Raw genomic sequence first — 27,140 nt, 5'->3', positions numbered from 1 at the left:
ATAGAAATGAGCTGTGGGGCTTTGTCGATATGTGATTTGTTTGTGCATGATGATTCCGATATGTTTGTGCTTCACTGGGCTTTTGTGAACACTGCCTTCGTTGGAGGAAGGCTGAGTGGTGCGTCAGGGCCAGATTCAGCTTTATTACATCGCTATAAACCTGGAGTAACACAAATTGAGAGCAGTTCATTTGGGTTGTTCTAGATTTACACAGAGGCAGGAAAGATTTGGCCTTGCATCTCGATAGTTCGTGATGATAAGAATACCATACCTCCAGTGCCACCTTTTACTTTTGTTTATCTCTGTGTTTCACCTTAACAAAGATTTATTTTGCCATCTTCAAGGTGAGTGATTAAACTTGGGCTGGTGTAGTGCTTACCAGTGTATTGCTGTGTCGGGTTGTGCTAACAGAAAGAATACAGGTTGATAAGCAAAACCACAAGAGCGGAGTGGTTTTTGTGTTTGTGTGGCTGTCTTAAATACATGCATTTTATTCATGTTACGGGTTAAATAAATGGGACAGCTTTTGACTTGGAGCAGACACAAAGTATCAGCTAAAAAAGCCACTTCTTAAGTGGAAAGTGGGGAGCTTTCTGGAAACTTCCCCAAAGGTACCTAAAGAAGAGAGCAGCACTGAAAGAACCTTTATATAAATCCATGGATGATTTAGTTGGGCATTGGTCCTGCTTCGAGCAGGGGCTTGGACTAGATGACCTCCTGAGGTCCCTTCCAACCCTGATATTCTGTGATTCAATGAAATCCAGTTCATAAATTGAGTTCAAGCTTGGTTATTGGTATTGTAAGTGAACTACTACATTTGATCTAACATTGGCATGGAATTGCTCTTGAATCTGTGTGTGTGTGTGTCAGAGATTCAAAATAATAATCTTCATATTGGTTCTTAGAAGTTTGGTTGTACTGAGATATTACAGTCAGGGGAAGCCTAATTACCTGCTGGGTCAGCAAGCTGGGGGTGGTTCTCTGAAACTGCGCAGCATGCAAAATAATTAACATATTTATCTCACCATTTGAGCCATTCATTGCAAGGTATTTCCTATTCAGCAGTCCCTGATTTTTGCTCATTTGTACTTCTCTGGAAAACTTGTATGTGAGGATTGCATGTCGCATCAGAAACGTTAATTAAGCCTCACAACACCCCTGTGTGTTAGGTGCTACACACGGTGTTATACCTACTTTAGGGCCCGAAGCAACTCCCACTGAAGTTTTTCTATTGACTTCAGTCAGAGTTAGGTTGGGCCCACATAGGATTAGAAATTTGAGGCACAGAGAGGTTGTCTTGCCCAAGGGCTCACAATGAGTCAGTGGCAGGGTTGAGAACGGACTTGAACCCAGGAGCCCTGATCGAGAGATGATATGAGGCTTATTTAATGTTTGTAGAAAGTTCTTATATGAAAGGTGCTTTAAAAATGCAAAAGCAGCTGCTATTGGTTATATCAATCTCTGTAAATGCTGTACATTCTTGGTGCTCTTTTCCCTTAGCAAAAAATAGGAGAGAAAAAGTAATGCATAAAAAAACACCACCACCACCACCCTGCATTTCAGTCATGATTAGAGGTTTGCCTTCAACCAAACATTTGGTCTCAGGTTGCAGTGGGGGAGGTTTAGGTTGGATATTAGGAAAAACTTTTTCACTAGGAGGGTGGTGAAACACTGGAATGCGTTCCCTAGGGAGGTGGTGGCATCTCCTTCCTTAGAAGTTTTTAAGGTCAGGCTTGACAAAGCCCTGGCTGGGATGATTTAGTTGGGGATTGCCCCTGCTTTGAGCAGGGGGTTGGACTAGATGACCTCCTGAGGTCCCTTCCAACCCTGATATTCTATGATTCGCAAACTTCCAGGAAGTTGGAATCCAGATCCAAATTGTGTGGCTTAACCCCTATCTCTAGCCTTTTATCAACCAGATTCTCAAGTGTCCAGCATCCACAATTGGGAACAGATTTTTCACCTAAACAAGGCCCAGATTTCCAAAAGCAATAAGCACTTAAGTCCCATGGTTATACCTATAGCCAGATTTTCAGCACCCAACATATTGAGATCTCTCTTGAAAATCTAGCCATATGACCTCATTCCTGCTGAAGTGAATAGGGAAATTCCAACTTCACTGACTTCAGTGAAGCAGGATCAAGTCCTTATTGAGGCTTCTCCACAGGAGTTTGAAAAAAAACCTGGTTGGACATGCATATACATTTCTGTATGTTAAGATGTGGCTCCTCTGTGAGCACAAATATTTCTTGCATAAAATATTCACCATTCTCTGTATTAAATATTTCAGAACAATCATACATTTCTATCAGTCACTTTAATTGACACAAGCTCCTTTAGGTCTTTTTTTTGTTGTTGTTTTTAATAATTAAATCTTTCTGTCTTCATAAAGGGCAAAGGGGGGAAAAAAACAAGACAAAACATGTGATTCTGTTTTGCAATGTTCAGTCCTTTGGCAATTGCTTCTCCTTGGAGTTTCTCTTTGCCTTATGGCCCAGAGTGAAAATTCCAATCACTACTTCCCAGAAGCTGACAGTTCTCGCAAAACTTTTATCCTCCAGCAGTCCCTTTCCGAATGGTAATTCACACTTTGAACCAATAAGACAAGAACGCTCTTACTTAAGCATTAAACTTAGATCTTCGCACAGGACACAATGTTCTGTGACAAGAATAATTAGCAGTAACCTTTAGAGTCACATGGATCCCGCACAATGTGCAAGAAATTGGTATCCGCATGATCCACGTGATTCGTATAGTGCTGGAGGTTCTATAAAGCTTTAATAAGGCTGTCATACTGCAATTGGATCTAGTAGCATAGGCCCCTGGGCCTCTGGGGAGGCCCGGATTCTTCATTGGGGTCTCTGCTAGTGGATCTAATTGCAGGATCAGAGGCTTGGTGTGTAATTTATTAGTCGAGATGAGGGCAAGTAAATTTCTGATCCAGGCTACAAATCGATTGCTTATTTGCCTGATTTTTGTGGCAAGGTCTGTATTTGTGTTGCGTATTTGTTTTGTGGGTTTGTACAGCACCGAGCACCACAGGACCTTCCGCAATACAAGTGATAAATAATGAATGTGAAGGAATGGAAGATACCTGGTCCCAGTGAACAGGAGTTTCCACTCAGTTCTGCTTTCCCCCTCCATTTGGACCGATGCTGAGGGGAAAGACTACTTAGCAATGGCTTTAATACTTGTGAGATATTAAGGTTCTGTACATGGGCCAATTGGTCTGGGTTCAGATTCAAGCAGGGGAGTTATTTTTCTGCTCATGTTAATCTATTTTGCTTTCTTATTATGAAGATCTTCCCTGGAGGAAAATACTTTGCCACCTTTAATTGTGTTTATCTTTTCATTACCTGAAATAGCTTCAACCAAAGCCCAAGGTTTGCAGAACTTATTTTTCACTCCAGATCAGAACCGTCATTCTTTCCTTGTTGGTTTCATAATGTATGTAACCAAGAATCCTGTTCCCAATAAACCTGAATTAATGAACCTAAAGTTTGGGTTCAGAATCAGACCAGAACTTTTTAGCTAGACCCCATCTCTTTGTCAATGGAGAGGTCCTAAAGTGACTTTGAAGGTCTGTGAGATGTTAAAAGAAGGTTCTGCTTTGTGAGGAGCAATAATCAAACAACTTTTCAATTTCTGGCTTATTTTTCAGAAGCATTTGGTACCTCGTTACTTAAACTCTGAATGAAGTTATTTAAATCAACACATTTCCGTCTATACCTCATGCAAAGGGCCCAGTCTTGAGCTCCTTACTCAGACAAAAACCTCAGTCGAGTCAATGGAAGCAAAAATTTCAGGACTTTACTCTTGTACTGCTCCCATCACAGTGGTATCTGAATGCACCGGAGATGAATTCCTGGCCTGATTGCAGCCAATGATTTTGGCAATCACTTCATCTTGGATGAAATCCTGGGCTCACTGAAGTACCAAACTGGTTCTTGTTGAGAAATACACTTACTATCCTTATGTTGATTCCTATGTCACCAATATCCCCCTGTACCCTCCCCCCCCACAAAAAAAAAAACAAAAAAAAAAACCCACACCAAAAACCCATCATCCAGAAAAATAAACACACACACACACATATCAGCTTTGGGAGGCTGGGAAACCAACATATTCTTTGCTGGATCCAAAGTGCTTCTCTTTCCTTATCAGGCCTGTAATGATAGTGCAGTGATGACAACTTAATGATAGCAGCCCCAATGACGCCATTCAGAGCCAAGTAGGTGAAGATTACACATTTATTTTGAAAAATAATCATGCAGTTAATTATAGCACTTGACTTTTGTCCTTCCCTTGCCTGGGTTCTTGGGGAGGTTGGTTCACTCAGCTCGTAAAATACTGCGCCAGTTAGTCTAAAGGTCAAAAGACTCTTGTATTATGATTTGTAATTGCTGGTAATATTGAGTACAATAATTGCAGCATCATTTTAGGTTATCTAACTCATTGCTTTAACTTTCCTATTAGCATTGTAAATTCTATTCTCTTGTGTACCTACAAGTGCCTCTTTCCTGTTCTTTTGGTAGGGAAAGCCATAAACCAAGACTCAAACCCTTCTCAAGCTATTCAGATTTAGATCCAAACTTTCTCAGAAATTTGAGGCTCAGGTTCATCACTATGAAGTGGTCTCTGCCTGTGTTGTGTGGATTGGGAAATGTTCCCCCACTCCTAGCCCAGTACAGTATCAAGTGAGGTCTTCTAAACTACCTCCATTTTGGTGTCTTGGCAGAATTTGAATCCAGGACTTGAATGCTAAAATCCAAACCAAGCCTTTGAACCTAATGAGGTTGTCTTTCACTGCTGCTAATTAGAGAACCACATTAGAGCTGGGTCTCAAAATGCTGGAAAGTTCAGGGGTGTTTGAAGCTGATATTTTTGGTCATGCCCATCTGTGTTTCTCCAGAGCCTTTTTCTATCCATCTATGTATCTTACGGTTTTGTACTACCAAACATCACGGTAGTATCTGAGCTCCTTTGACATAAAATCGATTGGCAATAGTGAGGTCCCTAATGAACTTTACCAGTCTTTGGTTCTGGAGTTACAGAAAGCTCTGCTTGGGGAAATATTTTGTAATACTGTTAAGGTGTTGCCCCAGTATGAGTTGCACATTGGCCCTTACGCTATCTTGCCTGCCACAATGTATACGATGGCAGCCCTTATTAGACAGGAGGTGTTTATTAAAGGAAAGAGTTACGACTGCAGACACGCTTCTACCCACCTGGAGTTCTAGCATTCTCTCTGTTGTTTACCAGGCCCCACCTCCTATTTGGAGCTATCTCTAAAAGTACACAGAGATATCTAGTGGCTGAATAGCATACTCCTAGTAAGTCTACATTATACTGCTCTGTACAAGCAGGGTAGCTGAGGAGTTCTTCACATGGGCTCTAACTTTCTCCTCTCCTCAGCCAAGTCTATCATGCAGTTGTAAAGGGAGAATTTTTCCCTTTCTTTGCGTATGTATTCACTTTTTTTCCCCTCCTATGAATGATTATTTATACAAAATGCTTCAAAAGGATTCTTTCAGTTCCAGTGTTCTCAGTTCTTACTTTGTACTCATCTACAGTAATCCAGCCTACAGAGAATGAAAGCTAAGTTGAATGTATGCAAAATCTTTTTTTAAAAAATGTGCAATAAGAAATTACTTTTCATGCAAACAAGTCTCTTTGCTACACAGATGAGCTAATCACAAAGCAAACGTGTTGTTCTAGTCTGTGAATGCAACATGACCATCATAAAATGAATGACATGTTTCTTAGAAATGAGATACGCTTACGCTTGCTCTGTTGTCATGGTATATACCATTACATGGTTTTGTCTCATGCATACTACCTGTACATTTTTTATCTAGCATTCTTTGTTACAAGTGGGAGGAGAGGGAAGAATGACAAGGCCAAAACAGCTGAGGATTTAAATGGCTCTCAAAAAGAAAACTAAAAAGAATGCTAGACTATCAGGGTTGGAAAAGACCTCAGGAGATCATCTAGTCCAACCCCGTGCTCAAAGCAGGACCAAGCCCCAGTTTCTGCCCCCGATCCCTAAATGGCCCCCTCAATGATTGAACTCACAACCCGGGGTTTAGCAGGCCAATGCTCAAACCACTGAGCTATTCCTCCCCCAAATCAAATCTCCAAGTAACAAATAAAGATACAGTAATGGAATTTTCATTCTATAGGAGATTTTTAAGTTTATTTGCATTCGAAATAGGAATGAAAAACTAAAATTTTGTAACTTCCTGCAAAATGAAAAATTCCGGGGGGGGGAGCTCACTTTGAGGCCATTAAATCATTTCATTTCAGTAACTTAGAATCATTTGGTTTTGACCTTTTGTTTACATTATAATATAAATATAACATAATAAATTCAATATTTTAATATATCTACATGAAATATTTCAACATTACTAAAATGAAACGTTTTAACTTTTCCTGTTGAAAATATCGTTGAAATCGACCTGTGAAATGCTTCGGGTTTGACAAAACTGCACTATTCAATGGAAAACTGTTAAATCCATTTTTTTCAACCAGATCTAGAAATGAACACCCCTCAGACAAGGCTGATCTTGAGCAGTCCTTTCTGGGCTCCAAGCAGTTGCACCCTTCCTAAGGAAATGGACTACAATGATCAGATTCGTCTGTATTGTTGCATTATGCCCATTCAGCTCCCTGCAGCAAGTAAATCCCATTCGCCTAACACAGCAAGCTAGCCTCCATTGTGAAATGCGTCACACTTTATATTCCTTTGTGCCTCGTGAGTGAAATGTTTAATTTCCTCTCTGGCCACTGGTTTGTCTGTGGCTTAATATTTAGGGATAGAAATCTGTCCAGACAATTGTAGTGCACGCATGCTGTGTCTCTCCACTCCTACCTATTAATTAGTCAGCCCCACGGTAAAACTTCATCTTCTCATTTGTCCTTCATTCTTCCCTCTTTTTGCATTGCTGACTATGGAGATGGTGGCGTAAGAGTTGAGTCTTGCAACAGGAGGGTGGTTGTGAGCACGTAGAAAACCAGTTACCAATTGAGAAAAGGGCTGTTGTGTATCTCAGTGCCTCTAGTGCTTCCATGATCCTAAATTCTCCTGGCACAACCCTCAGGGACCTGTATATGTTAAAGCACTCAGAAGGTCGGAGAAAAAGCTTATTTATTAGCTGCGTGAGCATTCAGCTCACACCAGAACTGCTCAAGTCTTGGGAAACATGGAGGTACTGGTATTGTTGTGTAAGTATATGGGATATTCCTACACAGGCCAAGAAGGACACATTCTCTATTGGTAGGCGGAGCTCTGGAGTGGAAGGCATAACAGGGGGCTGCAGCGAGCAGGTTCCAATTTCCGTAATGTTAGGGTTAAAAATAACATTTTAAATACAGGCTCTCCTTCATACATTAAGAACACAATATCTAGTTACCAATAGGCATGCTCAAAGGCCTAACACTTCCATCCTCTAAGGATAAATAATGTAAATAGCATGGAAGTAATTATGCTATCATAGTACAATCACCACTGTTTCAATTTAACTCTCGTGTAAGCAGTTTCAGCATGACTGGTTTCAGTAAATCTGCACATGTTTACTCAAGAGCTGGATATTAAAGATATCATATTCTCTTAAAATAGGGTGACCAGATGTCCTGTTTTTATAGGGGCAGTCCTGTTTTTTGGCACTTGATCTTAAATAGGTGCCTATTGCCCCCCACCCCATGTCCTGTTTTTTCACAGTTGCTATCTGGTCACCCTATCTTAAAATTGTTTTAGGTTGTAAGTGACTTGAGGAGGGGCCTTTGTATTTCTTTGCTCCGTGTAGTGGTTGAAACACGGTTGAAGCCATCGGAGATCAACTAATAATAGGAAATGATCATTCTGGCATTATATTAAATACAACTGGGAAACCAATGGAAACTTGGCTTCTACATATTGAGATCTGTTTCCTTTGGAAGAGAATTAGCCAATGCAAGAGGCTGTTATGGCTGTGTTAGCACTTCTACAAAATGCCTTTTGTGTCTCAGCAGTTCAGTCCTTTGAGTAAGAGTTTAGTTAACATATAAACAGAGGAGCAGAGGAATTATCATACGTCATCAGAGAAGAGATCCATCTAGTCTCGGGTAACCAAAAAGCAAGTGTGAAAAATTGGGACAGGAGTGGGGGTTAATAGGCACCTATACAGTATAAGAAGAAGCCCTGAATATCGGGACTGTCCCTGTAAAATCAGGACATCTGGTCACCCTAATCTAGTGAAATAGTCTCTGACAGTGGCCAGTACTTCAAGCAAAAGGTGCATGAATCCACATTGAACAATGAATGAATAATCTGCATGGGGCAGGCGGAGGGGAGGGAGAGTTCTTAAACCTCATTGGTTACTGGTTGATTTAATGCCTTGAAGTATCACGGTTTATATCTCTGATGCATCTTTATCAGGTCTATGGATGTTCACTTTAACCGTATACATGTCTATTTATTTACTTTTAATTCTATTAAGATTTTTGTCCTAAATAATAGCTTATAGTTCATTCCAAAATATAATGTGCTTATCAAATTATATTACCCACTTTATTCTGTTGCATGTACATCTGTTTAATTTTTCAGTGCAAGTATTGTACCTCATTAAAAAAAAAATATTGACCTACTATTGAAGGCTTTTGGTATCAAAATGCCTCAGATACTATATTTCCCAGCACTAATTAAAACAGTGGTCCACTGCAGTAATAAACATCTTATACCAAATGTGATGGGACAATTTATAAATGCCTTTATTCTATTAAGTGTTTGTCTTCATAAATGTGATCCATAGGAACAATAATGTTTTAAGACTTTACGATAGCTAGTTTTCTACCACTTTAGAAGTTAGCCTGTTGATAGTGGATGCACTGCCATTCCTATTTAATGGTGGTGTTAAATATTTATATTAGGATAATAGTAGTTGAGATCGGGGCCCATTGTCCTTAGCATTATAGAAATGCATAAGGAGACAGAGTTTTACACTTACACACACACAGAATAAGGTCCCTGGTTAGGAAAGCAGTTAAGCACAAGCTTAAGTTTGTCCCTATTCAGGAAAGTGCTTAAATAATGTGTTTCACTTCCACTGAAGTCACTGGGACTTAAACACCTTGTTAGAGTAGTAGACCATACACTTAAATGCTTTCCTGAATTGCATATTGTTGAATCTTGCAAATATTTATGCCTCTGAGTCATCCCATTGAGTTCAGATGTGTAAGTGTTTGCAGGATTCTGGCACGAGACATTAAAATGCATGTTCCTAACTAATGTTTCAGTGACAAAACCTTCGTAGGACTACAAAGTCCTGCTTTATTGTAGTAATATTCTCAGTGTGGCTTGGGATACTGGTGGTGTAGTTTGCTAAGTTTCAGAGTAGCAGCCGTGTTTGTCTGTATTCGCCAAAAGAAAAGGAGGACTTGTGGCACCTTAGAGACTAACCAATTTATTTGAGCATGAGCTTTCGTGAGCTACAGCTCACTTCATCGGATGCATACAGTGGAAAATACAGAAGATTTTTTTTTATACACACAAATCATGAAAAAATGGGTGTTTATCACTTCTCTCCCTCCCACCCCACTCTCCTGCTGGTAATAGCTTATGTAAAGTGATCACTCTCCTTACACTGTGTATGATAATCAAGGTGGGCCATTTCCAGCACAAATCCAGGGTTTAACAAGAACGTGTGAGGAAGGGGGCGGGAGGGTCCGGTATAGGGTGGTGGTTATGTGACCGTCGTTTATTAGCATTGTAGTGTTAGCATTGTAGTGTCCAGGAAGTGGATCTCTTGTGTGGACTGGAAAAGGCTGAGGTTGATGGTGGGATGGAAATTGTTGAAATCATGGTGGAATTTCTCAAGAGCTTCTTTTCCATGGGTCCAGATGATGAAGATGTCATCAATATAACGCAAGTAGAGTAGGGGCGTTAGGGGACGAGAGCTGAGGATGCGTTGTTCTAAGCCCGCCATAAAAAGGTTGGCATACTGAGGGGCCATACGGGTACCCATAGCAGTGCCGCTGATCTGAAGGTATACATTGTCCCCAAATGTAAAATAGTTATGGGTAAGGACAAAGTCACAAAGATTGACACTTCCTGGATGCTACAGTGCTAATAAACGATGGTTACATAAACACCACCCTATACCGGAAACCTACTGACAGCTATTCCTACCTACATGCCTCCAGCTTTCACCCTGACCACACCACACGATCCATTGTCTACAGCCAAGCTCTGCGATACAACCGCATTTGCTCCAACCCCTCAGACAGAGACAAACACCTACAAGATCTCTATCAAGCATTCTTAACAACTACAATACCCACCTGCGGAAGTGAAGAAACAGATTGATAGAGCCAGAAGAGTTCCCAGAAGTTACCTACTACAGGACAGGCCTAACAAAGAAAATAACAGAATGCCACTAGCCGTCACCTTCAGCCTCCAACTAAAACCCCTCCAACGCATTATCAAGGATCTACAACCTATCCTGAAGGATGACCCAACACGCTCTCAAATCCTGGGAGACAGGCCAGTCCTTGCCTACAGACAGCACCCCAACCTGAAGCAAATACTCATCAGCAACCACACACCACGCAACAGAACCACTAACCCAGGAACTTATCCTTGCAACGAAGCCCGTTGCCAACTGTGCCCACATATCTATTCAGGGGACACCATCCCAGGGCCTAATAACATCAGCCACACTATCAGAGGCTCGTTCACCTGCACATCTACCAATGTGATATATGCCATCATGTGCTAGCAATGCCCCTCTGCCATGTACATTAGTCAAACTGGACAGTCTCTACGTAAAAGAATAAATGGACACAAATCAGATGTCAAGAATTATAACTTTCATAAACGAGTCGGAGAACACTTCAATCTCTCTGGTCACGCGATTACAGACATGAAAGTTGTGATATTACAACAGAAAAACTTCAGATCCAGACTCCAGTGAGAGACTGCTGAATTGGAATACATTTGCAAATTGGATACAGTTAGCTTAGGCTTGAATAGAGACTGGGAGTGGCTAAGTCATTATGCAAAGTAACCTATTTCCCCTTTTCAGAGTAACAGCCGTGTTAGTCCGTATTTGCAAAAAGAAAAGGCTGAGCTGTAGCTCACGAAAGCTTATGCTCAAATAAATTGGTTAGTCTCTAAGGTGCTACTAGGTCACACTGATATTTTGGATTTGCTAGAATAGTCCTTTTTGAGTCAATATTCAGCAGCACAAAATTTAACCTATCAAATAAAAGAGACATGGCACTTCAAAATCCAGATGCAAATTTGTGATTTAATACCCAAACATTTTTATTGCCATTTGTATTGCAGTAGGACCCAGAGGTCCCAATGATACTATGCCAGATATTCTATAGGCATCTAGTGAGAGACAGTGCCTGCCCTGAAGATCTTATTAGCTCTATACACAAGACAAAGGGTGAGAAGGGGAAACAGACAGAGCAGTTAAGTGAATTGACCAAGATCACAAAGAAGGTCAATGTCAGAGTTGTGAATAGAACTCAGTCTCCTGACCCTGCCTCCACTCAACCCTATGTTCTCCAAAATGTTTGGATCTAGCTTTGGCAAAGCATCTTCCAGAGGGTGTTTGAATACGTATATCTTGATCAGAGTTTAGACTTTCCAAATTTGCAATGTGGGCACTGTTCAGATCTGGGGGCTTGGTTTGGGACTCCTCATTCTTTCTGAACTGGTTTGTATGTGACTGACTATGGGCCAGATGGAGCTGGCCTAGGCTGTATATCTCTGAGCCAGTGTGGGCCAGATTGTGATTGGCCCTTGCCTGGTTTATCCCAGAAGTCTCCCTGCCTTATTGCACAAGAGTAAATCACAGTAGCAGCTGCTCACCTCTTGCTCTGTCCTGGGAGCAAATCCCTTGGAAAGGAGCATAGGAACCAGCACACAGGGAGGGAAGTGATCTTGTGGATGATGTGTTTAACCCTCCCTTTCCCACCTCCTAGCTACACAAAGCCAGCCCTAAGAGAGACTGTGTTTCCTGAGGAAAAGTGTAGCCCTGCACCATCCCTGTACAGGGCCTTGTGCAGACTGATCTGCTACGCAGTTGGCTTGTGCGACGGCCAACAACAGGGACTGAACTGGGGATCTCCAGTGCTAAAAGCATGAGTCTCCAGTGCTTAAGACAAATTGGCAGCCTTTTAAGTGCAGAGCTGTAATAGATCCATATCATCTGTGAATTGAGCTCAGAAGGGGGCATATAACCAGTGGGTTACACCTGCACCTTGTGTCATCGAATTCACATTGGTGTAAATAACATCTGATATCAAATCAGAATGGTATCATTTAACATCCACTTTGCGCTGGCGTAAATATCTACGCAAGGTGCACAACAAAAGTCAATCTATCCCTCGAGAAAGGTCCCAGAGACCTTGGAGATGGCTGTAATATGCAAACATAGATCTACGTTGCCCATAAAACACATGGGTGGATTTTGTGCTGGAAAACTCCCGTTTATAATCTTCAGTTGATACAATGAAACAATACCAGCACCCTTGATATTTAGTGCAACCCAACATAGGGAACAATGCAATTTCGCTGGGAAGTTCAGATTTTCAAAATCTTCTTATCTTCCCGCACTGACGTCAGTTGTGAACAAGAATAAGAATTCCCCTCCTAACACTGTGTAGTGATATGAAATGTCAGATTTTATTATGTACATCTGTTTGAGTGGGTTTAAAATGACAGCTTTGAAAATGAAAAAGGGGATCTGGCCACAGCTTTCAGTAGCACTAGGCAGCAGTTGGTCTTGACTGATCATTTACTTTTTATGATGTGCTAAACTGGGAGTATTAGTGGCTCTTGATTTGGTTTTATTTTAAAGAGTAATTGAAGGTTAAAATTCAGTGCAGCAGCAGGTAAGTGGTTCCAGGACTGATCCTGAGCAGGACCTATATTCGATGGAAGTGGTGGACGCTCAATGTCTTTTAGCATCACTTCCATCAGGAGTCGTGGCCAAGCAGCAATTAAAGTTTCACCTGCGAGTGTAGAGGAAATATGGTCTGGTGGATAAGGTGCTGGATTATGACTCTGGGTTCAATTCCCTCCTCTCGGATACCTTGTATGACCTTGACTGAAAAGCATTTATCTTCCTGTTCCTGAGTTCCCCATCTGTAAAACAGGCATGGTAAATCTTCCCTTTGTCCGTCTTGTCCGTTTAGATTGTCAGGGCAGGGGCTCATTGTGTGTTTTGTATAGTGCTGATCTTGACCTCTACTACAAGTAATAAATAGTGAGGGAGGGCACTAGTGACAAAGAAGAGGGTATTGTATGTTGTGCCCGAGGTGTTCTTTGTACTAAGTATGGGGAACACCGCAAAGACTGAGGTAACCGTATGTATTTATCTAAGACAAACATAGGAAGTTGTTAAGAGTAACTGTCCTATGTTTTGTTTGGATGCTCATGTTCAGTGACTACTACTGAGTGTGAGGTAAGGATAACAAGGGAAATTAGAATTACTTAAGTTGGATGCTCTTCGGAGCTCTTTCTGTTCTGTTTGTACAACACCTAGCACAACAGGGTCCTGTGCATGATTGGAACTTTTAATGATATTGCAGTACAACTAAAGGAATACGTGTGCAATAGTTCTTATTTTGTTTAAGTTGGTTCAGCCTTTCAGTGGCTATTACCAGACACGTAAGGGTTGAAATCCTGACCCCATTTGAAATCAGTAGGAGTTCTGCTATAGACTTCCATTGAATCAGGATTTCACCCATGATACTGTACTAGAGACCATCAAAGCTTAGGCCTGGTCTACGCTGCGTGGCAGGAGGAGGGGGAATTGATCTAAGTTACGCAACTTCAGCTACGTGAATAACATAGCTGAAGTCAACATATCTTCACTGCGGTAAGTCTACTGCTGACGCTGCCCCGTCAACTCTGCCTGCACCTCTTGCTCCAGTGGAGTACCAGAGTCGACGGGAGAGAACTCGGCAGTTGATTTATCGCGTCTTCACTAGATGCGATAAATCGACCCCTGCTGGATCGATCACTTCAGAGGTAAGTGTAGACATGCCCTTAATACAGATAATAGCACAGGGGTGAATCTGAGTCTCAAAGGTCCTGGGAGCCCTGGAGGATTTATCTCCGAATAGATTTTGCCGTGTACGTTTATCTATATGGCCCTGCCAATGGAGCTTAACCCAGACAAGAAGTTGGGCTTCTGAAGATGCATGGGCGCTTTGTGTTTTAGTTCAAGCATTGCTGTGGAAAGCAGAGATGGAGATATTACAGGTTAGGAAAAATAAGGTGATCAAATTTCCTTGCCCAAGGTGATTTATTTGTGCCAAGCAAAAGAGCAGAAGCTAAAACGATAAGCAAAGGTGTTCCTCAAACCCACTCTACTTTTTCCCCTAGAAGAAATGGGATTTGTATCAGGATTAAAGGCACATTTCTGCTAAGCAAATACCCTGCTAGGGGGTCAGGACACATGGCTTCCCAGAATTGATGCAGCGCTGAAGGTCATGGAAGTGTGACTGGTTCAGAGCTGAAGAAGATATAAAGAAAGATAACGTCACTGAGTTAGAGGTGAGTAGGGGGGGTACATTTAGTACTTCATAGATTCCAGGGCCAGATGGGACCACTGTGATCATCTAGTCTGACCTCCTCTATAACAGGCCATAGAATTCCCCCAAAATAATTCCTACAGCATAGTAAATTGCCCATCACGTGTCAGAGGTGCTAATGAGGGAACTGCCTTCCAATTTTAGGTGAAGTTCCTAGAAATCAGTTGTGCAGTGTAAGTGCAGTGAATTTATTAAATAACACTTAGGAGGGCAATTGTTAAATGTAATTGGAATCCTATCTAGGTTCTTATGCTGGGCCCCGATCACCATAGTATCTGAATGCAGGATTCTCCATTGTTTTGCAACTCATACTGTCATTTATTGCAGGGTAAAGTGGTTGTAAAATGCTACCAAATGAGAGGGTGTTAGTCACTTTGCACAGGTGTGAATGTCTCAATAAGGGGCAGGAAAATGGTACCGGCAGACAGCAAGAGAGATTGCAGTGATCGGAAAAGGAAGACAAGAAACTGGACTGGATCTGCAACTAAGATTGCCAACCCTCCAGGACTGTCCTGGAGTCTCTGGGAATTTAAGATTTATCTTTCTTATGTTGTGATGAAACCTCCAGGAATATCCAACCAAAATTGGCACCCCTATCTGCCACATACTTCCTGTGTGACCTTGGACAATTCATTTTGTCTGCACTGTGTCTTAATTCCCATCTGTAAAATGGTGATTACACGTCCCTACTTCACAGGGATGTTGTGAGGTCAAAATCGATTAAGGATTATGAGGTACTCTGGTATTATGGTAATAGGAAACATTTACAGGCAGGAGAAGAATTAAAGCAAATGAGAACAAAACTATTCAGAGAAGAAATTTCAGAGACTCTCCTGCACAGATCATGGTGGTTATGACAGACTCATCAGGAATTGCAGATTCTGTCTATTATATGTCTTTTGTCTTCTAGAGCTATGTGAATAAGATTTTTCAGTTCACTAACAATTCTGAAAAACCAAAGAAAAAATTGTCCAGGGTCAACCAAAACATTTCACTTGATCCAAACCAAACCAAAATGTTTTAATTCAATTTCAAGAATTCTTCAGTATTTTTTTTTAAATTGAAGGTAATTTTGAATTGAAAATTGTTTTGATGAGAAAAATCAAAACAAAAATGGTTTGACCTTTTTCAGAAGTTTTTGGTTGGTTGGCTGTTTTTGTTTGTTTGTTTTGTTTTTAACATAAACAATTTGTCAAAAAAGGACATGAATTCACCAAACATTGTGGTGGTGTCAAATTGGTATGTTTGCCAAAAGAATGTTGGCTGAAAAATGTCACCTGTCTCCCGTGTCTTTATCAGTCTATCAGTATTACACTGGTGATATCACGAAAAAGAGAGAGGTGCTATTTAGAATGGTTCATGGGAGTGTAACTGGTAAAACGGAGAGCAAAAAAATAGAAAAATGAGAATAGAGGCTGAACATCATGATGATGGGCTGTGGAATGGAGAAATGGCAGTACCCCATTGCATAAGACTTCTACAACCAGACGAGACAAAGCATTAAAATATACTGTAAAGAACAGTCCTGCATTTGCAGGGAGAAGATTTAGTTGATCTAATAAGTCCAATGGGACTCTTACTCAAGTAGTCTTCAGATTTGCTCCCCAGCATATAAACTATATTGTAGGGTAACTGTTCGAAAACAGAAGTTGTAACACTCTGCAGCGATTCAAGATCCTGAGTACCAGCCTCCTGGCAGTCCATTAGGAGCCAGGGCACACACCCCAAATTGGTTGAGAATTCTCTACTTAAATTTCATCAACCAATTATCAAGTGGAAACACTAACAGCCTTAATGTGGAGTCCCAGACAGTCCCCTTGGGTACTCCAATCTTTCTTGCCACCCTTGTGATAGAGGGTCCCTTAGACCAAGAATCACAGCAATATTCAGGTTACTCCCAGTCCCAAAGAACCAGTCACTTTCCCAAGGTCAGTTGCACCTTAGATCTCCTACCAAAGACAGTGCTTGTCTCCAATCGTAAAACAAACTATGTAAATAAATTTATTAAATAGGAAAATTAAATTAGAGAGTTATTTACAAGGTTAAAGAAAGGAAACATTAATACACATATGAGTTACAATCTTAAGTGTCAAAAGGTAAGACAAGCTTCTATAATCAGCAAGCTGAATATGTCCATTAGTGCTAACCCAGGCTAAACTCTGGGGATCTTGAGCTTCTGCCGAGAAACACCTTGCCTCCCAGAGTCCAAGCAGCAAGTGATAGTCAGTTCCTTCTTGTCAGAGGTTTTATTATCTTCTTTCCACATGCTTTTGGCTGCAAAGCTCATCTGCTAGCAGGAGTCCTTTGCGTGACTCATCTTCACAGAGAGGGGGCAGAACATCAACAGAAGTCTTTTGTCCTCTTGTTGAGGGTACATACGGAAAATTGAGTTGCCGTGTCCCACAATAATCTGGTAATGATGGACCTCTCCTTTTGAAAAGGGTGTCACAACGTTTTGTTGAAAATCAGCCCTTCGCACTAGTTAATGTCTCTCTCCTGTCTGGCGACTTACACACAGAGACTAACAATACAACTGCTCAAATATTAGCTGACGCCAGGGGATACAGATATTGTAAATGAGATTAATTCATGCAGGAACTCACAAGCGTTCAATAAAGTCTTGTTTTATTCTAACACCTATTTTAACAATACTAACACACAGGTGAGCCAGACTGGTTCCAGCTCTGTATTTGCCAGTTTTCAGTTGAGACAAGGGGACCTTTACATGAGCCGGCACCTGGTCTGCCAGCATTATTAGATGTAGCTGTTGAAGTCCTCCTGGCATGTAGAGGCAATAGCAGTGTTGATAAGTACTCTCTGTGGCTTTGATTAAGCATGCCTCTGTGTCTCTTCAAGGTCTAATGCATCCAAGGGGTAGAATAATGATGGAGTTAAAATGGTATAGAAAAGTGACATTGAATCTCTGCAACTGTCCGGGGAGGTCACTCATGGCACAAGTGAAAGGGTCTAGTTGAAAATGAGAAACAAACAAACAAAAAGCACAGATTAAAGTAAGAACTGTTTAGACAGACTTAATGCTGAGAATGGAGGAAGAAAGGGGGTGGGAATAGACTGAAATGCCTGGTCACTGCAGAATTATTTGACCAGTCAGGGTAGTTGAGAGACGGGTAAGAAAAGAAGGGCACAGTCCTGCATTGAGCCCTCTTGACTTTGGTGAGCTTTTTTGCACACGCAGGGTTTCAACAGAATGGGAGTCACTGAAGGATTGGGACCTAAGAAATGATACCGACAGAACAGCTGGGAGAGTTCCACAAATCGGCAAATCAGGCCACTTATTTAGGTCCCTACGTATGGATTTAGGAGCCCATTCAGAATTGCATGCCTGAATGATCAATCTAAATTACTTGTATAGTTCCAATTACCATAGTATTTGAGCACCTCACAATAGCAGGGCAGTGCTATTATCTCATTTTTACAGATGGGGAACTGAGGCACAGAGAGACTAAGTGCCTTGCCCAAGATCACACAGGGAGTCTGTGGTGGAGCACAGAATTGAACCTAGGTCTCCCAAGCCCCAGGTTAGTACCGTAACATGTGGACAATCCTTCCTCTCCAAATAGTCCTATTAGCACTTCTCTCACAGGAATGCTGTGATTGCAGAACTCAGCTTTTCAGAGTTGGCTGAACTGCTTGGAGATCTCTGAATGGAAGTCATTAGAGAAGTGGAAAACACTATTAATTAAGAGGAACATTGAAGTAGCTGTGTATTAGAATTCTCAGGCGTGCAGTTCTATGGTACAAAGTTAAGAAAGATCTGTCTTATTTACAGTATAAATAATTTTCTTCTAACTGCTAATTCTCCAGCTCCAGAATACGGTGCGTTCCCTCACACTATAGGTCAGGCTTTAAAACAGATTCATTTCCATTTGCATAATTTTTTCAGCCCACTGTATCTCAATTAGACACCAAAGATTTAGCTTGGATCTAGTTGTGTGTCATTTATCATTGTCTTCTCTTGGAGTTTGATTTAATCCCCTTGGTTTACTTCAAATGGCTAATTTCTCATTCACACAGTAGTTTATTTGAGAAATTTGTTCCATTGTGATTTTTGGCATTTGTATTTTCTGGGTCTTTTTTAATTGTGATATTTATTTTGTGCTTAGAGCTGTGCCACCTTCATCTACGATCTAGTAAGATCACATCAATAAAAAAAAGTACCATCCAGGCCAGAACCTAGGTGGGACATCTTCACGTACTGCAGGCATCTGTGTTGGTGCTTTTATCTCTATCCTGCTTCACTGTCTCAGGGTAGTTGGGCCCTGTGTGTAGACCAGAGGTGGCCCAGTTGAACTAATTAAAAGGGAGTAGGGCGACACCTGGAGATATAAAGGCCTGTCAGAGGACACAAGGAGGAGGAATTATTGGCACAGGTTATGCCTGGGAGAGAGAAACTACAGAGGAGTAGAGCCAACTCCCATGGTGGGTCCCTGGAGCAAGGGGCTAGGTGTTCAGGAAGATTGCTCTGCAGCTGCTGTTTCAGAAGAGGAGCAGAGCTGGCTGAAAATGAGGACTTGTTTAGAAGGGAGCTGGCTGGGGCTGGGAAGCTGCGCAAAGCAAGATTACCAGAGGCCAGGCAGTGAAAGCCTGGGGCAAATAATGAGCTGAAGGACTGTTTTGTTTTGTTTGTTTTATGAGCTTATGCTTGGACAAATAAACCTACTTAAATGAGACTGGGTGAGGCAGTGTATGCCTGAAAGCTGGAGAGAGGCTAGGATTGCCAACTTTGGTTGAATTAATTCCTGGAGATTTCATCACATGACATAATCTTAAATTAAAGATAAATGTTTAATTCCTGGACAGTTGGCAACCCTAAGAAAGGAGCTTTTATGTCACCCTCAGCAAACATGGAAAGGCAGCATGTAGACAGGGGACTGGATTGGAACCCAACAGACCCAGGTTCTATTCCTGGCTCTGTCACTGAACTGCTGTGTGACCTTGGGCACATCACTTGAGTTCTGTGTCTATTTAATCTCAAAAGAGCTCAGCAAGTTGGGTGCAAAGCTGTTGAGAAAATCTGGCTATTAGTGTCACAACATGAGCTGCTGGATGCTGGGCACTTGTGAAAATCTGGCTTTTTATTTAGGTGTCTAAATGCAAGCTGAGCCCTTTTGAACATTGAACCATGATTGCTCAGCACTCATGAAAACCTGACCCTGAATGGACAACAGATAGAGGAAGAATGGGTATGGGATGAAGTGGTAAGTAAATGACAGAGCAGGGGTGTTTAGCATGTCATATTGAGTCCATGTTTTGTGTTGATAAAGGCCAAATAAAATACCTAGCCAGCCTCTTACCTATTTACCTATCACTTCCTTGAAGGTAAGAATAAGTATTTGTAGAGGTACCCAAAGAGGTGTGTGTCAAGAAAACACTTGAAAGAGGAGAGAATGGATGTTTGTGGAGACATAGCACAGCAGTTCTGTGGTGCAGGGTGAGGAGACAGGTGTGGGAGAAGGCTATAACAGCAGCAACATGCCCTACGCCTCGGAGGGAGCAAGGAGCCCAAGTGAAATGCAGAAAGCAAGATATTTAAATATACCCATAGCAATGGGCAAGGCTACTTTTTGATGAACAGCCCAGAAAACTACTTACACCAGATGGCTAAATATAAAGTCAGTGGGTCCGATTCTCCATTGACGTGCAGTCGCTTACGCAAGTGTAGAACGTACTCAGACTACTAGTATTTCACAGCCAATTTGCTCTGGTGCATAAATGACTGCACAAGACAGCCGAATCAAGCGCAGGATCTTACCCACGGTGCTTCAGTTCACCCTGATATGAAGTTCTTTCCAAGGCTATGTTAAGCAGTGAGGCCTCTTATAAAGCAAGGCAAGAAGGGGAAACCATTCATAGCTAAAGAGTGAGAGGGAAAACAAAGGCAAAGCGAGGGAAAATGACTTGTCCAAGCAGTCAGTGGTAGAGTCAGGAATGCAACCCCTCTCCTGAGTCTTAGCTCAGTGCTCTATACACTGTAGCACACGATCACTGCTGTACTATTAGAAGAGCCATTGTGCAGAAGTGATCTTCCTCTTTCATAGGGCAGGAGCAACATGTTCAAGTTAACAGAGAGGTCTGAACTCCATCTGAGGGCTTCATGAGATGTAGCATGCACTTCTGCTGGACCTCCTGGAAATAAAAAGATGGGGCACTTGTTCTCAATATGCTTGATGGCAAATCCTTGGTTCTCCATTCGTGCATCAGGGGTGCTTATCTTCTGTGTAACATCCTAATACAGTTGTTGGTCATCCCCTGTCTTTGGTGGAGCAGGAAACCAGGCAGTTCTCTGGCAGGATCATCTGTAAGGTGCTTGTTTAGGTCAGAGCTTGCCCATTGCATCTGCCACATGTCATCTGGGTTGAAGTTGGATGGCAGAAGAGCTCGTCCAACTGCCCAGGATAATCAGCAGGACTTAAGGTGGGTGCAGGGCACGTGAACAAGATTGTCAGGGAGCGAGAGCTTTTGGTCAGCGAGGGTTTTCTTGTACTCACTCAATGTTGCCATCTCTCTCTGGGTAGTTGGAGAAAGGATGTTTGCAAGGACTGAAAGCCAAGGCACCAGAATGGACTTAAGGGTGCCAGTTAGTCTCAGAGCCACATAAGTGATGACAAGCTGTGATCCCTTCTGTCTAGCGTCAGTCAAGTTGGAACCGATCACCCTGGGTTCTTTTTGCCAACATGTCCCATCCCACTTTAAAATCCAGAAAAATCTGGTTCCTTATGGCCCAGAATGAATGGGAGTTAAGTACTGAATAACTGATCTGTTTGTCGATACTGTCCCAGCATGGCCAGTATCTTTCATTCCAGTGCAAAGTGCTTTGTGGCATCTGCGGTATTGAAGGCTCCATCTGAAACCAAAAGTGTGTACGTGTGCGTGTAAATTTTTTTAAAAAAGGTGCTGAAACTTGGAAAAGCTTTTGGTTGATGCTCACAGATGGAAATATTTCTCAGTAGCCCAGAGAGAGAGAACTGTATGTGTTCTGACAAAGCTATAAACGTACTGATGTGTACCCCCCTTTTCTTGACAGGCGAATGAAGGATTACTCCAGCATGACTTGCAGTCTACTTTCTAGACAAGGGAAAAGCCTCTAGATGAATACCTTATGAAGGAGCCCCAATTCATAAATATTTTATGATGCACTTTTTTTTAAAAAAAATCTTTTGTATTCTAAAGAGAGAAACAAGCCTTCATTGCTTTTGTAAGTTAACTATATGGCCTTGGTGCTCAGTGAGGTCTTCCGATGCCTTTTTCCCTTGTGAACTCCACAGTGACAGGTATCACTCAAAAATATAGGAACATGGGAAACACAGGTCAGAGGAGAGGTCCACTTAGTCCGGTGTCCTGTCTGGCCAATCGCAGATCTTTCAGAGCAGGGTGCAGAAAACCCTGTAATGAGCAATTGTGCTCCCTGCTGTTAAATATCTGGTACTGGCCAGACAGGACACTGGACTGAGGAAGTCACTAATCAGTAAAAAAGTAAAATGTCATCTACAATTCTCTTTGTAATTGAAAAATACATTTATAATATCAAGTTGTCAAATGTAGATGTTAATCATCTAGACATTCCACCCCACGACTCCAGTTTGGGTGAGCTGACATCTATTAATTGTACTAATTTTCTAACTCTAGTGAATCCAAGGTAATATAAGCAACATAAAGAAACAATTGCTCTATTTTAATTCACATCTCAGATGGCCATTAATGTTGATCAATACATAAAGTTTAGGACTAAAAAAATTGAGAATACAATTCTGCTATGTCTTTCTGAAGCTCATGATCAGCTAAGGTGTCTGTGAGGACTGCATTATGGTAAGGCTCACATAAAAATGACAGTAATAAAGAGGAATGATATTGTATTACTCCTACATTATATTTCTCTCTGTTAGTGGTACTGTGAACAATGACTAGTGCTTTCTGCGCAGGCAGCTGAGAGTGATTAAGGACAGGCTATGTATGCCTTTGAGAATTTTGCCTTACTGGGCCAAATGGTCACTGATGTAAATCTGCAAAGCTCCCACTGAGTTCCATGGAGCTATGTCAGTTTACGCCAACTGAGGACCTGATCCATGGTCTGGAGCCAGTCTGGTGGTGTGGGGCTGTGCATTTTGTATGTGATAAAATGAAAGTTTGTACGCAAGTCAAGCACTGAAAGTAATGGGTGTGTGTGTGTGTAAAAGGGAACACCAAAAGGGTTGGTACATGTGAAAAGGGAAAATAGGAAAAAATATAACCTGAAACCAAGTCGACTTAACTTGGATTTAAAGGGCACACATTGAGATCAGGTCGAACTTATATTGATCGCTCAATTTCAGAAACACAGCATCATATTCGCTACTGGCATAAGCTGAAACAACTCAGTTGCAGTCTGTGGTCACGAGTGTAAATCATTTCACAGCAGCTGAAGATTTGCACCGGTTTTAGACCAGGGGTGAACCTGGTTTGTGAAGTGAAGATTACATCATTATGCATCAAAAACATAAAATGTAATGATAAAATTGTAATTCCCCCCCCCCACACACACACACGCACACCTGTGTTCCCTTCCAACTACACCATATGCTTCTTATAGTGGCATGCCAAGTACATACACTACATTCTCCCCTAGCATGGGTCTAAATAGCAGTGTAGTTGGTGAGGCGCTACTTAGGCGAGTAAAGATACTCCTGTGTCCTGCGGCTACATACCCGATATGGCTCTCTACATACATAAGATTGATAAACAGCCTGCTACCATCTTGGCTAACGGAATGGGGTCTCTTAGATGAGTCCAGTACAGGCTTATGCATTTAGATCCAAAGGTCACTTGTTTGGACCCACCCGGGGCACAAAGTTAAGAAAGTGAAGAGGCTGATATTGCCTGTGTATGGAAACAACTCCCTCTGCTTGTTGTGTACCGTATACTTCTTGCATCTTGAGAACACTGATTATTTCCTAAGTCTACAAAAATTGCTTCCCCTTGTTGCCCGTTCCAAACTGTCTGTGAATCAAGCATGTTTGTGCGATAGCGAATACGACATCTCTGCCTCAACTCACGTTTTGCCAAGAAACATGGTTCTTATGCAATAATGAGAGCAAATGTCATTTCCAGTTATTTTAGTTCCCCCCACCTCATTTGCACACAATCTGGAATGGACTCTGCTCTCTTTGAATGTGTTTAGAATCATGTCTTCTGTTTATGGGTGAAAGTTAGCCATGAGTTGAGGGGCCAGTACCACCTCTGTGCATCACTTAAGCACTGCTTTGTAGCTGACATGGGACTTGAGTAGTTGCACCCTGTCTCCATAAATGTCAGATTATTGGTTGGTATCAGGTTGTTCCCTGCCATGGCTGGGGCCTCAGGCATTGGTGTACCTTGGGCCCACATCTTGTGGCAAACACTGAGTCACTGGAATACTTTGGTCTCATGCTGGTGGTTGGGCTGTGTGTGTGAGATAGGCCCTGGGCTGCTACATGAGGTTGAGTTGGTGGTTCCTCTGGCTTTAAACTCAATGACTTTGTTTTACTTTGACGAGTAATAACAATGTGGCACGTCAGTCACATGGCATTGCTTTTACTCCCGAACTGAATGATTTTCTCAATAGTGAGATAAAAGTCTAGTTCCCCACAAATACTCTTACCTGCATGCACTAAGGCCTTTCCCCACAGTGTATTACACATCCCTGTGCAAAGAGTTTGCACAAGGAGGATTCTAAGGACTTTAGTGGTACCTCAGCCCATGCTGGCTTCTTGTACAGGGGATGAATTTTGAACACCAAAGGACATGGATTCCCTAAGCAGGCAAACAAAAACTCCCATGTATGGCTGTTCAAAAATAGCAAATAAAAGGGCATGAACGTAATTGGAGTGAACGGTTTTCATAATTCAAATGAATGCCCACAGGCACTTTCCATGACCAACTCGTTAGTGACACAGATTTTTGTTCTTCAGCGGTAAATGTTAGTAGGGGTCATAAAAACTTAGATCGTAGTGGCTTAGACCATCTCTTCTTTTCCATTGTGCATTGAGCATCTCGTCAAACTTGGTAATGTTTTTCCTCGGTATAAAAGCACTCCACACACACGTTGCTTTTTGACTAATTTATGGCGGCCCCTATGAAGTAGACAATGTTTCTATCTTTCTCACTGTCACTCAGATATGATACAGTGGGTTTGTATTTCTTTTCTTTGGTTTTGGTATATAGCCAACGTCATGTATTCAAAAATCAGTCCAGTCCCGCAAAATCATGAGATTATCTTAAAAATGTTGAGACGTCAAAATAATAAATTTGGGGGTTTTTTTATTTGCCTTCTGGTTTCTGAACCTTTCAGGTTCGCATCATCTGGCTTTTCTTTGCTAGCAGGAGGGAGACTTACCTTAAACAAACAAACAAAAATAAAGCTGAGATTCTCACCTATTCACATGACTCCAGGAGTTAGGGCTTTATTAAAACACCGAAAATTGTGAGTCTACTGACAAAATCACGAGAGTTGTTAACAGCGGATTAGTATGGAACAGTGAAAAGGGACACCTTTCCAATGCTTTAAATGCTTCTGCTATGAATAAAAAAAAGGACAATAAACTCAAACAAGCAGCATGCAACAGCTCCCCTCCCCGCCATGGATCAGGTTCTGCAGCAGCTCCCACAGAGGGGGCGTGAATCAGTGACCCCTGAAAGTACAAAATCCATGGGTTGTTTGCTTCAGAGCTGAAGTCACTCTTGGGGAATTCTCTTCTGCTAGCCCCCTCTCTTTTAAATTGAGGGGGGGATCTTGCTTGAGCCTATCACAACTATACGTTCTCTATCTCTCTGACTTCTGGCGTAAACTGGATTGTGTCCTAAAAAGAAAAAGAAAGGTGTGTTGTCTCTGAGATCAGTGCTCAGGAAAATATGAGCATAACATCCTGTCTACAATAATTCAGTCTCTCCTAGTCTAGATCATTCCTCCTTTTTAACACTGAGGTGTATACTAGGCCTGGATGCTTTTCATTCTGAACTGACAAAGCAATGTGTTGTGCAGAATGGCTTGTGCCAGTGAGCATTTATAAATGGGAGCATTTCAAAAGCAGACTCCTGCTTTGTCATTGTCAGAGTATACAAGTTCCCCATAATAAGCTGACAGTGTGGTTACAATTTCTTTGGGATAATTGGTATGGTGTGCTTAGTCTGTCGAATACCAGCCTCCTTTATCTTTGACAGTGTTTTTCTGTTTCTGTTGTTAACAAATCAGTCACATGCCTTGATAGGGATGGATTGGGCAATTTTGCAGCTATAGGATGTTCTTGTATCCTGTGCTGGAGGATAGGTATAAGCTTTGATGCTGTGTTTCCAGGCTGACTCAGCTCATTCTGTGGGATATAGATGGGAGATTGTTGGTCACAAATCAATTTCAAGTGCTAGTATGTAAGCAAATAAGGGCAGTGTGCTTATACATTGTTAAATGGAACAAAAGAGAGGACGTTCGTTCTTGGAAGGGGGCTTTGTTTAGTCATTGAACCACAGGGTTTTTATTCATGGCACTTACATTTAAGGGGTGGATGACATTTTTCCCTATGTGGAGGACCAATACAAGGCCTGTGTTTAACACTCAACTCCCACTTAAACATGAATTTTGATCCCAGAGTTGAACAGAATATCAGGGTTGGAAGGGACCTCAGGAGGTCATCTAGTCCAACCCCTTGCTCAAAGCAGGACCAATTCCCAACTAAATCATCCCAGCCAGGGCTTTGTCAAGCCTGACCTTAAAAACCTCAAAGGAAGGGGTTTCCACCACCTCCCTAGGTAACGCATTCCAGTGTTTCACCACCCTCCTAGTGAAAAAGTTTTTCCTAATATCTAACCTAAACCTCCCCCACTGCAACTTGAGACCATTACTCCTTGTTCTGTCATCCGGTACCTGGAAGCTTAATTGCATTTCATTTTTAGTGTGGAATGAAATGGAGGTCTGATACAAACGTTGTTCCTGTATTGTACAAACATGATTTCTCATGACTATCTATATCCTCGCCATATTCTTCTAACATATAGTTTGGTTGGAATAGGATGCCAGACTTCTGCACCTCTTACAGTGCCTTAAAAGAGATTTTCAACACATCAGTATTTATCATCCTCCTCCTCCTGTTAGAGACTGGTAAACTGAGGTATAGAGAGGTGATGTCCAGAGGTTTCCAATTTAGATAGCTTATGTTGATCAGCTGCTTAATAGGGGCTTGAATTTCACAGGTGCCCAACTTCAACTACGCAAATTTGACTTAGGGTTACAGAGAGTGAAATTTACTCTGGGCAGAGGGCCAACACAATACCCGTGCACCACTTAAGTCCTGAGTAAGCTCTCCTTTGAAGGCGGATACCAAAAATAACCACCTCTAACTGCCCTCTGACTCAATCCTCAGCTGGAGCTGTAAATAATTGCCAGAGGAAGCCATTTGACGTGCAATGACAAGTTTCATTGGTCCAACAAAACCCAGGAATTACACAAGGTATTCTTGAGTGCCATCGACTGGCACCTGATTAATTAACTTACACACACACACACACACACACACACACACACA

At 41.8% G+C, this 27,140-nt stretch overlaps 1 protein-coding gene across 3 annotated transcripts in view; it reads left to right on the top strand.

Annotated features, from left to right (window-relative positions):
* Window positions 1-27,140, top strand: part of LRRTM4 (leucine rich repeat transmembrane neuronal 4) — a 991,574-nt gene that overhangs the window by 382,105 nt on the left and 582,329 nt on the right. The gene's annotated exons all lie outside the window — the stretch shown is intronic.

This window comes from Lepidochelys olivacea (genome assembly GCF_965140295.1).
Source record: "Lepidochelys olivacea isolate rLepOli2 genome assembly, chromosome: 26".
In the NCBI taxonomy this organism is placed as follows: Eukaryota; Metazoa; Chordata; order Testudines; family Cheloniidae; genus Lepidochelys; species Lepidochelys olivacea.
Note: the sequence above shows the minus strand (reverse complement) of the source record. Positions and strands in the feature narration are given on the sequence as shown.